A 13,843-nucleotide genomic window follows, 5' to 3' on the forward strand; every position below is an offset into this window, starting at 1 on the left:
CAATCCCTATGCCAAGACTGGAGGCCAAGAGGCTTATGGAAAGAGATAGACAATGTGGTGGAACCTGATACATGTTCAGCAAGACCCTTCTCCCTTTCTTCCAGAGGAATACTATTTTGCTGAGCTTACGGCTGTTTCACTTGAGGCTGCATTTCCTAGTCATCTTTGTGGCTAGGTGTGGTCAGATGACAACGGAGTGAGAGTAACAGAGGCAATTTCTATTCACTGACTTAGAAAGAAATGTGACTATGCATTTCCACTGTCTTACCTATGAGTGGGAACGTAGACTTGACTGCAGCCTTGCTTTGACTGCAGTCAAGGAAAAGGCCCTGTAAGAGGCAACAGAAATAAGATAGAAGGATTTTGGATTGCTACCTGAGCATGTGGAGTCACCTCACCCACTTGGACTACTCTCTACAAGACTGTTACGTAAGAGAGATAAACTGCTGCTTTATTAGTCCCTGCATCTTAGTGAGCCTTTGTTATGAAGCTCATCCATTATCCATACACAGACAGGAAAATACCTTCTATGGTCCAATGACTAATTCTATTATTAATGTTTAAACTCTTGTTATAAAAACTTTAAACTGCCTACTGTCAACACTGTCAACCCTTATCAGAGTACCATTTCCAGTCTGGGATACTCCACCTCAATAAAGCTCCCCACTGATATGCCTGGGAAGGCAGAGGAAGATGGCTGCAGTACTTGAGCCATGGGAGACATGGATGGAGTTCCAGCTCCTGGCACATGGCTATTTGGGGAGTGAACCATAGATGGAAAATCTTTCTCTCTTTGACTTTCTCTCTCTCTCTCTGCCACTATGCTTGCCTTTCAAGTAAATAAAATAAAACTTTAATATATGCACATATAAATAAAAATTTAAAAATCCACCAAAAGAGCAAACAGTTAACCCTATGTAACTAGCTAGTTTTAGAATTTACTAATTTTTTCCATATTTACATCATCTATTATCTTCAGGTGGTTCATAAGAAAAGGGATGCTTTAAGTTGTAAAACTGCTAGTTATTTCAACTTCCAGTGAATGTCTGTGACATACGAACTTCTGTTGGTAAGGAAGTCAAACACAGTGTCATTTTCCCATTGTAAGTTGACATTTGATGGAGAGAATTAAGAACCACTGGAAATAGAAGAGGAGGCAGATCGAGAGTTCAGTGGGACTTGGATATCTGAGCAAGGAGTGACCACAGCAGTGGAAGCACCTAAGGGTTTGCAGAATTCTTCAGAAAGGCACTGAGCACCCTACCATATGTAGACCAATGACTCCTGAGCCATTTTTATCTAAAAAGTAAACATATAAACAAGTATGGGGCTGGCGCCATGGCTCACTTGGTTAATCCTCCGCCTGTGGTGCCGGCATCCCATATGGTCACTGGGTTCTAGTCCCGGTTGCTCCTCTTCCATTCCAGCTCTCTGCTGTGGCCCGGGAGGGCAGTGGAGGATGGCCCAAGTGCTTGGACCTCTGCACCCACATGGGAGACCAGGAAGAGGCACCTGGCTCCTGGCTTCAGATCGGCCAGAGCCGTTGGGAAGTGAACCACCGAAAGGAAGACCTTTCTCTCTGTCTCTCTCTCACTGTCTACAACTCTACCTGTCAAATAAATTTTTTAAAAAAAGTATGAAAGAATAGGGGTTAACAGACACTGAGATAACAGTCAGCATGCACTTAGTATGCACATGAATGAGAAAATACTGGGATGAAGTCAAACTTGTTCCTCTTCACTGGTACACAGAGCAACTACAGTGATCATTTTACAAGATTTTAGGAGAAGAATTCTGGGCTGCAAGGTTGTGTTCAGTCTTTCAGCAGTTCCTACTGGGGGCTGCTCCACAAATAAACTCACCTCAGCTGGGTCTGTTCTCGCTCTATCTGAGTCTAAACCTTCTCCGGATAGCCTTCCCCTAAGCCGTATCATCTGAAGACAAAAGCGAGATTTTCACCAGGAAGGAGGGGGAGTATCACACTGCTCACTGAAGCTCTCATTGGCCAAGCCTGGGCTACATCTCCCCTTTGGAGGGTGACCCCTCCCTAGCTTTAGCCTTTGGGTCTGACTAGATCTCTTCTTTCCAGACCTTGTTGCCTTGACCATAATAAGTGGATAAGCACACATTCTGAGTCATTCATTCAAAACCTTTCCCAAGGATTTGGCCAACTGAATGTAGAAGAAAGGGTCTCCATGAGCATAGGACTGTGAGGTGTAACAGACAGAGAAGAACTGAAAATTTTCCATTGCAGCCCCTCATGTCCTTGTCGACTGTAGCTGTTCCTCCCCACCTCACTTGTCCATGTCCTTAGCCCCTCACTGTCCCTCCCACTCCTCTTGCTGAAAGAGGAGTTGTTCACATAATGACTGCTAATTAGTAAGAATAATTCCTTCCTTTTCTGAGAACTGTCTTTGAAGAAATCTTGAAGCTAGCTGAACTTCAGCTGACCCTGTCTGCTGAAGCCCTATAAAAAATTCCACCCTGCTTCCCAAGTTAGAACACTCCTTCTCATTCCAGCACTGTTGAGGAGAGGTTTATGCTAATGGTGTTCTTGGTTTTTTCCACAAGGATATGCATTAAGAGATGCTGAGATGCCAGCAGCAAGTCCACACTTGTGGAGAAGTCAGTGTGGGAGCATAAAATTAACAAGGGAACAGGTGAAAAGATAAATGCTGGTGAGACACAGAGATGGAGGCAGAGGCAGAGATGGATAGAAATAGAGGTAAAGTTGGACAGAGATAAAGACACACATGGTGAGGGGAAGAGACAGGCAATGGCGCTTTTTTTTTTTTTTTAAGATTTGTTTATTTGAAAGGCAGAGTGATACACAGAGAGAGGGAAACACAGAGAAAGAGAAATAGATCTTCCATCTGCTGGTTCATTCCCCAAATGGCTGCCATAGCCAGCAGCCAGGAACTCCATCCTGGTCTCCCATGTGGGTGGCAGGGGCCCAAGTATTCAGACCATCATCCTCTGCTTTTCCAGATATATTAGCAGGGAGCTGGACTGGAAGCAGGGCAGCCAGGAGTCGAGCCAGCACTCTAATATGAGATGCTGTCATCCATGCCATCCACACGGGAGGCCTGGATGCAGTTCCTGGCTTCTTGCTTTAGCATGGCCCACTCTTGGCCATTGCAGCCATTTGGGGAGTGAACCATTAGATCAAAACACACTCTTGTGTTCTCTCTCTCTATTCTCTCTCTATTCTCTCTCTCTTTCTCTCTATTGCTCTTTGAAATAAATAAAATATAACTTAAAAATGGAAAGTGATCACAGCAACCTTCACATTAGATAAAGCTACTGCTTAAGGGGAAGCAAGTTAGAGAGCAAACAATTTATGATTGAATAAAATATTGCATGTATTTTAAAAAAGAGGGAGCACCATAGCAGTCCTCAATTTGGATGTGCAAACATATGGTGCTTTCCTAACTCTACACTGAAACTAACTTGAATCTAGAGCCTCTATGTCCAGCAGTGGGGGTAAATATTACCTTAGTCTTTGAAGTAGATTTGTTAACTCTGTCTCTTCTGGGTGAAAGACCAGTGAGGAGCTCAGGGTTCTCCTCTCACTCAGAGTCACCCCTACTTCTGGTGATGAACTAAATTCCTGAAGAATCAGGAAGCTAATTGGGTAATTAAAAAAAAACCACACACACAAGAGAGGAAACACATATGTGTAAGTAGTCTGGAATAGTGGATTTATTTTGCTGACAGATGCAAAACTACCCTCTTCCATAGAGCAGAAATGATATACTTTCACCTGACACAATTTATCAATTTGTATGAAACCTTGAATAATTTGCATAATAAACTCTCCACAAAATAATTTCAGTCTCTACATATTTGTGAAGGACAATGAAAGACACAGATCCCTGTAGAATGAGATAACCTTAGAAGGAGACTTTTGGGAGATTCCAAGATGGCAGAATAGCGACAGTCTGACTTATGTGGGGCAAAATTAATGTTTAAAAAGGGAGAAATACATTCGTAGGATAGAGCTCTGGGGGGACCCTAGCAGGAGACCCAGTGTGAGCAACAAAAATACTCCAGACCCGCATCGAGGCAGCAAATAAACAACAGAAAACAATGGAAGCTGCATCCTGGGAGGAAGATGTCCGCCCAGGCAAACCAGGTGAGAGGGGAATCCACGGGCCCACAGTGGTGCTGATACAGCTGGAGGGAGAGCTTGGTGAACTGCTTTTAAAGTTCCTTACAAGGGGCTGGCACTGTGGCGTAGCAGGTTAACGCCCTGACCTGAAGCACCGGTACCCCATATGGGCAATGGGTCCAGTCCTGGCTACTCCACTTCCGATCCAGCTCTCTGCTATGGCCTGGGATAGCAGTAGAAGATGGCCCAAGTCCTTGGGCCCCTGCACCCCTGTGGGAGACCTGGAGGAAACTCCTGGCTCTTGTCTTCGGATTGGTGCAGCTCCGGCTGTTGCGGCCATCTGGGGACTGAACCAGCAGATGGAAGACCTCTCTCTTTGTCTCTACCTCTCTCTGTAACTCTCTTTCAAATAAAAAAAAAAGTTCCATATGAACCCCCTAAGACAGCAGTGGTGGGAAGAAAGAAAAAAAAACCGAGAAGGAAAAAAAGAGAGAGAGAGAGACTGCATATCCCTCCCCCTCTCCCCTCTCCCTGCTACTGCAGAAACCTGCAACCAGTGGGGGAAGGGCTCACAGGCTCATGCCATTTTTTTTTAAACACAGGCAGGTAGCTGCTACTCAACTTCCTATTTGCATGCCCAACAATAAATAAAAGAGGTCGCACCCCACCCAATCAATGAGAGCCATAACAATTCTGAAGAATTCCTTCCATTTCCACATTAGTTGCACTGTGCCAGTTGCCCAGCAATGGGAGGAGAGGGGAAGAGCTGACTGTGGGACTCTCCTACCCACACAACACCATCAAGAAATGAGAAGGGCTGCAGTAGGAGGGCACTTTAACTGCAAACCACAGACCTAGCCAGAAAAAAAAAAAACCACCCCCTCCACAGATACTGAAGCTGGTTGGAAAAAGCACACATAGACACTGGCTCTGGGAACACCCATGTTTCCTTAAAGACAGGACTGGCTAGTGGGGCAGAGTGTCCCCACTGACAATCCATGACCCAGAGAACCCTAGAGCAGAGTCTGAGAAAACAGTGACTGTGTAAGATGAGACAGAGTGTGACTACATCCTGGGTAATGAAAGAGCGCCTCTCTGCACTCTCTGAGCTCCTTGGTTACCTGTAACAACTCATAGCGGAGGGGACCGTGCTCACAGGAGAGACTCCACAGACCAAATGTGCAGTTCATTAAGCAGAGCAGATGACTGCTGAGCACACTCGGGACTCACACCAGGGCGTTCATCAGCTCAGACGAGAGCTACCATGCATAATAGAACCTTACCCTGGATACTTGCCCCATCCTGGAATAAAGAACAGAGCACGTTGGCCATACCCAGGACATACTGCTTGGTATTTACTGAAAGTGTTGACATCCAACTAAGCCACAGAGACACAGACTAAAGACAAAAGCCACCAGAACAAATGCTGAAGAATAAAGGAAAATATTCAAGAAATAATGGTAGAGTTAGAAACATACCAGGGGACTCCAATTTAATCCCATCAAGGTGGCATGTACCAATGCCATCTCACCAGTCCAAGTGATCAATTTCAGTTCACAATTGATCATAATGAAAGGACTAAGAGTCAAAGGGAGCACATAAACAAGTCTAGTACCTGCTAACACTAACTGATAGAATAAATAAAGGGGAGAGTGATCCAACATGGGAAGTGAGATACTCAGCAGACTCATAGAATGGCAGATGTCCTAAATAGCACTCTGGCCTCAGAATCAGCCCTAAAGGCATTCGGATCTGGCTGAAAAGCCCATGAGAGTATTTCAGGCATGGAAAGCCAAGACACTCTGGCAAAAGATCTCTGTGAGTGAGATCTCAGTGGGAAGAACAGGTCTTCAAAGAAGGAGGTACCTTTCTCTGAAGGGAGGAGAGAACCTCCACTTTGACTATGACCTTGTCTAAACAAGATAAGAATCGGAGAATTCAGAGGGCTTCCATAGCCTTGGAAACTCATGACTGGAGCATAGGGTGATTACTGATGCCATAGACAGGAGTGTCAATTGGTAAAGTCAACAACAGGAGTCACTGTGCACTTACTCCTCATGTAGGATCTCTATCCTTAATGTGCTGTGCATTGAGATTTAATGCTATAACGAGTACTCAAACAATATATTTCACTTTGTGTTTCTATGGGGGTGCAAACTGTTGAAATCTACTTAATGCATACTAAACTGATCCTCTGTAAAAAAAAAAAAAAAAAGAAAAGAAACTATCAACTCCCAACTTGACTCTCACTGGGATTAAACATGACAATAGGTCTGCTCTGATTTCATCATCATTAAAAAAAATCATCTATTATTTTTCACTTTATGTTTCTGTGTGGGAGCAAACTGTTGAAATCCTTACTTAATGTATACTAAGCTGATCTTCTGTATATTAAGATAATCGAAAATGAATCTTGATGTGAATGGAAGGGGAGAGGGAGTGGGAAAGGGGAGGGTTGTGGGTGGGAGGGACGGTATGTGGAGAAGCCATAGTAATCCATTATTCGTACTTTGGAAACGTATATTCATTAAATAAAAGTTAAAAAAAAAAGAATAAGGAAGTTACTATAAGTCCCCCTAAGGAATACTACAAAATTTCAACATTAGAAGCTGAAGATGAAGTGATTGAGGACATGCCAGCAATGGAATTTAAAAAACTAATCATCTGATTACTCAGAAGCAATCAGAAGTAAATTCACAAATTAAAGAAAATACTGGCTGGAGCTGTGGTTCAGTGGGTTAAAGCCCTGGTCAGCAGTGCCAGCATCCCATATGGGCACTGGTTCAAGTGCTGGCTGCTCTACTTCCAATCCAGATTTCTGCTATGGTCTGGGAAAGCAGTAGAAGGTGGCCAAGTACATGGATGTGGGAAACATGGAAGAAGCTCCTGGTTCCTTGCTCCTGGCTTCAGATCAACCCATCTCTGGCTATTATGGCCTTTAGGGGAGTGAACCAGCAGATTCAAGACCTCTCTCTCTCTCTCTGGCTCTACCTCTCTATGTAATGCTGTCTTTCAAATAAATAAAATAAATCTTTTTAAAAAAGTAAACTATACATGATATGAATGAAAAATTTTCCCATGATTAAGATCTTAAAGAGAAATCAAAATGAAATAATAGAAATGAAGAATTCAATTGATTAAATAAAAAATTCAATGGAAAGTCTTAACAATAGAGTTGGTAAGGCAGAAGAGAGAATATCTGAGGTAGAAGACAAATCTCTGGAAGTTTTATAGTCAGACCAAAAACAAGAAGAAATCAGAAAACTAAAAAACACTGTTGGAGATCTACAGGATACCATCAAACAATCCAACAAACAGGTCTTAGGAGTTCCTGAAGGTGTCAAAAAAGAGAAAGGATTAAAAGGCCCTTTTAGCGCCAGATTCTGTCCTGGTTGCCCCTCTTCCAGGCCAGCTCTCTGCTGTGGCCTGGGAGTGCAGTGGAGGATGGCCCAAGTACTTGGGTCCTGCACCCCATGGGAGACCAGGATAAGTAGCTGGCTCCTGCCATCGGATCAGCGCGGTGCGCCAGCCGTGGCGCACTGGCTGCGGCGGCCATTGGAGGTGAACCAACGGCAAAGGAAGACCTTTCTCTCTGTCTCTCTCTCTCACTGTCCACTCTGCCTGTCAAAAAAGAAAAAAAAAGGCCCTTTTAGTGAAATAATAACAGAAAAATTACCTAATTTGGAGAAATAAAGAGACATCCAAGCACAGGAAGCACACAGAACTCCCAATGACCAGAAAAGACACATTGTAATCAATTCTCCACAGTAAAACATAAAGAAAAGATTCTAAAATGGGCATGAGAGAAATGCCAGATTACTTTCAGAGGATCTCCAATTAGACTCATAGCAAACTTCTCATCAGAAACTCTACAGGCTAGGAGAGAATGGCAAGATACAGTCCAAGATTTAAGAGAAAAAAACTGTCAGTCCAGAATACTATACCTTGTAAAACTCTCATTTACAAATGAAGATGAAATAAGGACCTTCCCTAACAAACAGAAATTAAAAGAATTTGCCACCTCTTGTTCAGCCTTAGAAAAGATGCTTAAGGATGTGCTACACAGAAACAAAGAAACAGGGTCATCACTATGAAAGACAGTGAAGGCAGAAAACTCCCAGTAAAAGTACAAAGGAAATACAAATTAAACAATAGGAATTTTAAAGGAAAAATGGCAGGCAAAGTCGTTACTTATCAATAGTCACCTTGAATGTAAATGGCCTTAACTCTCCAGTTAAAAGACACAGACTGGCTAAATGGATTAAGAAAGAAAACCCAGCTATTTCCTGCCTACAAGAAACACATCTCACCACTGATACTCACAGACTGAAAGTGAAAGGATAGAAAAATATAATCCACGCTAATAGAAGCCAAAAAAGACCCGGGATAGCCATCCTAATATCAGACAAAATAGATTTTAACACAAAAACTGTCAAAAGAGACAAAGAAATGCACTAAGTAATGATCAAGGGATCAATTCAACTGGCAAAAGTGACTATTATAAACATTTATGCGGGGTGGAGCCAAGATGGCGGAATAGTGAGGGCACACACTGATAGTCTGGGAATAGTTCAATAAAAGTGGAGTTACTGTAGTCTCAGGAAAAGGCTCAGGAAAAAATTGCAGAGGAAACTCTCCCAGATCTAGTGGATGTGACACGGAGGACCTATGAGGAGAGCAAGGTCGCCCACCGCGTGGAAGCCCAGCTGCAGAGTCTGCGCGCCAGCACTGGAAGGGGAGGTGAGACAAAAACCTCGGTAACCTGAGACATTGGCGGGGAAAGGCAGAAAGAGCCTAGAGGGAACAAGGCTTGAAGCCCCGCTGGGGAAAGTTCACCAGGCTGACTGGAGGAGAGAAAAAAACGAATAAATAAGGGGAACCGGCATGGACACTAGCCTCTCTCTCCACTCACCTTACAAAGCCGAGCAAGGCAAAGAGCAGGTGCCATTTTGGACATTCGTAAAGTGGTGCCCTCCATCAGCCAAGCAGAAAAATCTGACTCTGGTGGGGAGAAATAACAGGAGGTTAGGACCTAGTGAAAGTATGGAGCTAACAAACTGAGACTGTGAAAATCTGAGGGGGGCCGAGAGAACTCATTGAGTACACAAACTCGGGAACCTTGGCAACCTGGTGAGAGACTGCAGAGAAATTTGAGACCATGCTGAGGGCTGCATAAACTCTTTGTGTGGTCCCAGGGGTAGAGCAGACGAATACCCACAGGGCCCGATTTCATACTTCAACTACCCTCATTTGCACTCAGCTGTGCGGAATTACTTCCCAACTGAGTCAAAAAAAAAAAAAAAAAAAAGAGAGAGCGAGCGAGCAAGAAAACAATCTGGGTGAGTCACCTTTGGCATACCCTTAACCCTGAAGAACCAAACAGAGCTCTCTGGCCACACCCACCTCAAGCCTCTAAGGCTCCATCAAAAACAGACAATCCACTTAATCTAGAGTCATAGTATAACAAGAAAAAGCACCACAGTGAAGAAACCAAAGAATATTTCCACAATGCCAAACAAACGCAGAAACCAAGGTAACAAGAACAAGGAAGACACTATGATGTCCCCAAATGAAAAAGACACCCCAATTCAAGATTAAGAAGATGATGAGATAGAAGAAATGCAAGAAGCAGATCTCAAAAAATTGATAAGAACATTAAGAAGTTCTCAAAAACAAATTCTTGAACTACAGAAATCCTTAATGGACAGGATAGAAAATCTCTCTGGCGAAAATGAAATATTAAAGAGGAATCAAAATGAAATGAAACAACTAGTAGAACATGAAACTGTGATAGTGATGAGAAATCATAATGAAATGAAGAATTCAATAGATAAATGACAAACACATTAGAGAGCCTTAAAAACAGAATGGGTGAAGCAGAAGAGAGAATATCGGACTTAGAAGACAGAGCACAGGAAAGTATACAGCCAAACCAAAGAAAAGAAGAGGAAATTAGAAATCTAAAAAATATTGTTGGGAATCTATAGGATACTATTAAAAAAATCAACATTTGCATTCTAGGAGTTCCTGAAGGCATGGAGAGGGAGAAAGGATTAGAAGGCCTTTTTAGTGAGATACTAGCAGAAAATTTCCCAGGTTTGGAGAAGGACAGAGACATCCTAGTACAGGAAGCTCATAGAATCCCTAATAAACATGACCAAAAGAGATCCTCACCACGACACATTGCAATTAAACTCACCATAGTGAAACATAAAGAAAAGATCCTAAAATGTGCAAGAGAGAAATATCAGATTACTCTCAGAGGATCTCCAATCAGACTCACAGCTGACTTCTCATCAGAAACCCTACAAGCTAGGAGGGAATGGCGAGATATAGCCCAGGTACTAAACCAAGAGAGAAAAACTGCCAGCCCAGAATATTATATCCTGCAAAGCTCTCATTTGTGAATGAAGGTGAAATAAAGAGCTTTCACAGTAAACAGAAATTGAAAGAATTTGTCGCCACTCGTTCAGCCTTGCAAAAGATGCTTAAAGATGTGTTACACACAGAAACACAGAAACACGGTCATTAATATGAAAGAAGGTAAAGGAAGGAAACCTCACAGCAAAAGATCACAGGAAGTCCAAAACATATATTAGAAAATATCTTTGGGAAAATGGCAGGGCAAAGTCACTACTTATCAATAGTCACATTGAACGTCAATGGACTCAACTCTACAGTTAAAAGGCACAGAATGGCTGAATGGATTAAGGAACAAAACCCATCTATTTGCTGCCTACAAGAATCACATCTTTCCAACAAAGATGCATGCAGACTGAAAGTCAAAGGTTGGAAAAAGATATTCCATGCCAACAGAAATGAAAAAAGAGCGGGCATAGCCATATTAATATCAGACAAAATAAACTTTAACACAAAAACTGTTAAGAGAGAAAAAGAGGGACACTATATAATGATTAAGGGTTCCATTCAACAGGAAGATGTAACTATTATCAATGTATATGCACCTAATTACAGGGCACCGGTTTATTTAAAAGGTATGTTAAGGGACTTAAAGGGAGACTTAGATTCCAATACAATAGTACTGGGGGACTTCAATACTCCACTCTCAGAAATAGATCAACCAGACAGAAGATCAACAAGGAACCAGCAGATTTAATTGACACTATTGCCCAAATGGATCTAACAGATATCTACAGAACTTTACATCCTACAGCTAAAGATTTTACATTCTTCTCAGCAGTGCATGGAACCTTCTCTAGGATTGACCACATACTAGGCCATAAAGCAAGTCTCAGCAAATTTAAAAGAATTAGAGTCATACCATGCAGCTTCTCAGACCACAGTGGAATGAAGGTGGAAATTAGCAACTCAGGAATCCCTAGAGCATATGCAAACACATGGAGACTGAACAACATGCTCCTGAATGAACAATGGGTCATAGAAGAAATCAAAAGAGAAATCAAAAAATTTCTGGAAGTAAATGAGGATAACAACACAACATATCAAAACTTATGGGATACGGCAACCAGGGTTAAAAGGAAAGTTTGTAGCAATAGGTGCCTACATCAAGAAATTGGAAAGGTGCCAAATAAATGAGCTTTCAATGCATCTTAAGGGTCTAGAAAAACTGCAGCAAACCAGACCCAAATCTAGTAGGAGAAGAGAAATAATTAAAATCAGAGAAGAAATCAACAGGATTGAATCAAAAAAAAAATTGCAAAAAATCAGCCAAGTGAAGAGCTGGTTTTTTGAAAAAATAAACAAAATTGACACCCCATTGGCCCAACTAACTAAAAAAAGAAGAGAAAAGACCCAAATCAATAAAATCAGTGATGAAAAAGGAAACGTAAAACCAGATACCACAAAAATAAAAAGAATCATCAGAAATTACTACAAGGACTTGTATACCAGCAAACAGGGAAATCTATCAGAAATGGATAGATTCCTGGACACATGCACACTACCTAAATTGAACCAGGAAGACATAGAAAACCTAAATAGACCCATAACTGAGACAGAAATTGAAACAGTAATAAAGGCCCTCCCAACAAAGAAAAGTCCAGGCCCAGATGGATTCACTGCTGAATTCTACCAGACATTTAAAGAAGAACTAACTCCAATTCTTCTCAAACTATTCAGAACAATCGAAAAAGATGGAATCCTCCCAAATTCTTTCTATGAAGCCAGCATCACCTTAATTCCTAAGCTAGAGAAAGATGCAGCATTGAAAGAAAATTACAGACCAATATCCCTCATGAACATAGATTGAAACATCCTCAATAAAATTCTCGCCAATAGAATACAACAACACATCAGAAAGATCATCCACCCAGACCAAGTGGGATTTATCCCTGGTATGCAGGGATGGTTCCATGTTTGCAAATCAATCGGCGTGATACACCACATTAACAAACTGCAGAAGAAAAACCATATGATTATCTCAATAGATGCAGAGAAAGCATTTGATAAAATACAACACCCTTTCATGATGAAAACTCTAAGCAAACTGGATATAGAAGGAACATTCCTCAATACAATCAAAGCAATTTATGAAAAACCCACGGCCAACATCCTATTGAATGGGGAAAAGTTGGAAGCATTCCCACTGAGATTTGGTACCAGACAGGGATGTCCACTCTCACCACTGCTATTCAACATAGTTCTGGAAGTTTTAGCCAGACCCATCAGGTGAGAAAAAGAAATTATAGGGATACAAATTGGGAAGGAAGAAGTCAAACTATCCCTCTTTGTATAAGATATGATTCTTTATTTAGAGGATCCAAAGAACTCTACTAAGAGACTATTGGAACTCATAGAAGATTTTGGCAAAGTAGCAGGATATAAAATCAATGCACAAAAATCAACAGCCTTTTATACACTGAAATGCCATGGCTGAGAAAGAACTGCTAAGATCAATCCCATTCACAATAGCTACAAAAACAATCAAATACCTTGGAATAAACTTAACCAAGGACGTTAAAGATCTCTACGACGAGAATTACAAAATCTTAAAGAAAGAAATAGAAGAGGATACCAAAAAATGGAAAAATCTTCCATGCTCATGGATTGGAAGAATCAATATCATCAAAATGTCCATTCTCCCAAAAGCAATTTATAAATTCAATGCAATACCAATCAAGATACCAAAGACATTCTTCTCAGATCTAGAAAAAATGATGCTGAAATCCATATGGAGATGCAGGAGACCTCGAATAGCTAAAGCAATCTTGTACAACAAAACCAAAGCCGGAGGCATCACAATACCAGATTTCAGGACATACTACAGGGCAGTTGTAATCAAAATAACATGGTACTGGTACAGAAACAGATGGATAGACCAATGGAACAGAATAGAAACACCAGAAATCAATCCAAACATCTACAGCCAACTTATATTTGATCAAGAATCTAAAACCAATTCCTGGAGCAAGGACAGTCTATTCAATAAATGGTGCTGGGAAAACTGGATTTCCACGTGCAGAAGCATGAAGCAAGACCCCAACCTTACACCTTACACAAAAATCCACTCAACATGGATTAAAGACCTAAATCTATGGCCCGACACCATCAAATTATTAGAGAACATTGGAGAAACTCTGCAAGATATTGGCACCGGCAAAGAATTTCTTTAAAAGACCCAGGAGGCGCAGGCAGTCAAAGCCAAAATTAACTATTGGATTGCATCAAATTGAGAAGTTTCTGTACTGCAAAAGAAACAGTCAGGAGAGTGAAGAGGCAACTGACAGAATGGGAAAAAATATTCGCAAACTA

Source organism: Oryctolagus cuniculus, chromosome 11, assembly GCF_964237555.1.
Source record: "Oryctolagus cuniculus chromosome 11, mOryCun1.1, whole genome shotgun sequence".
Taxonomy (NCBI): Eukaryota; Metazoa; Chordata; class Mammalia; order Lagomorpha; family Leporidae; genus Oryctolagus; species Oryctolagus cuniculus.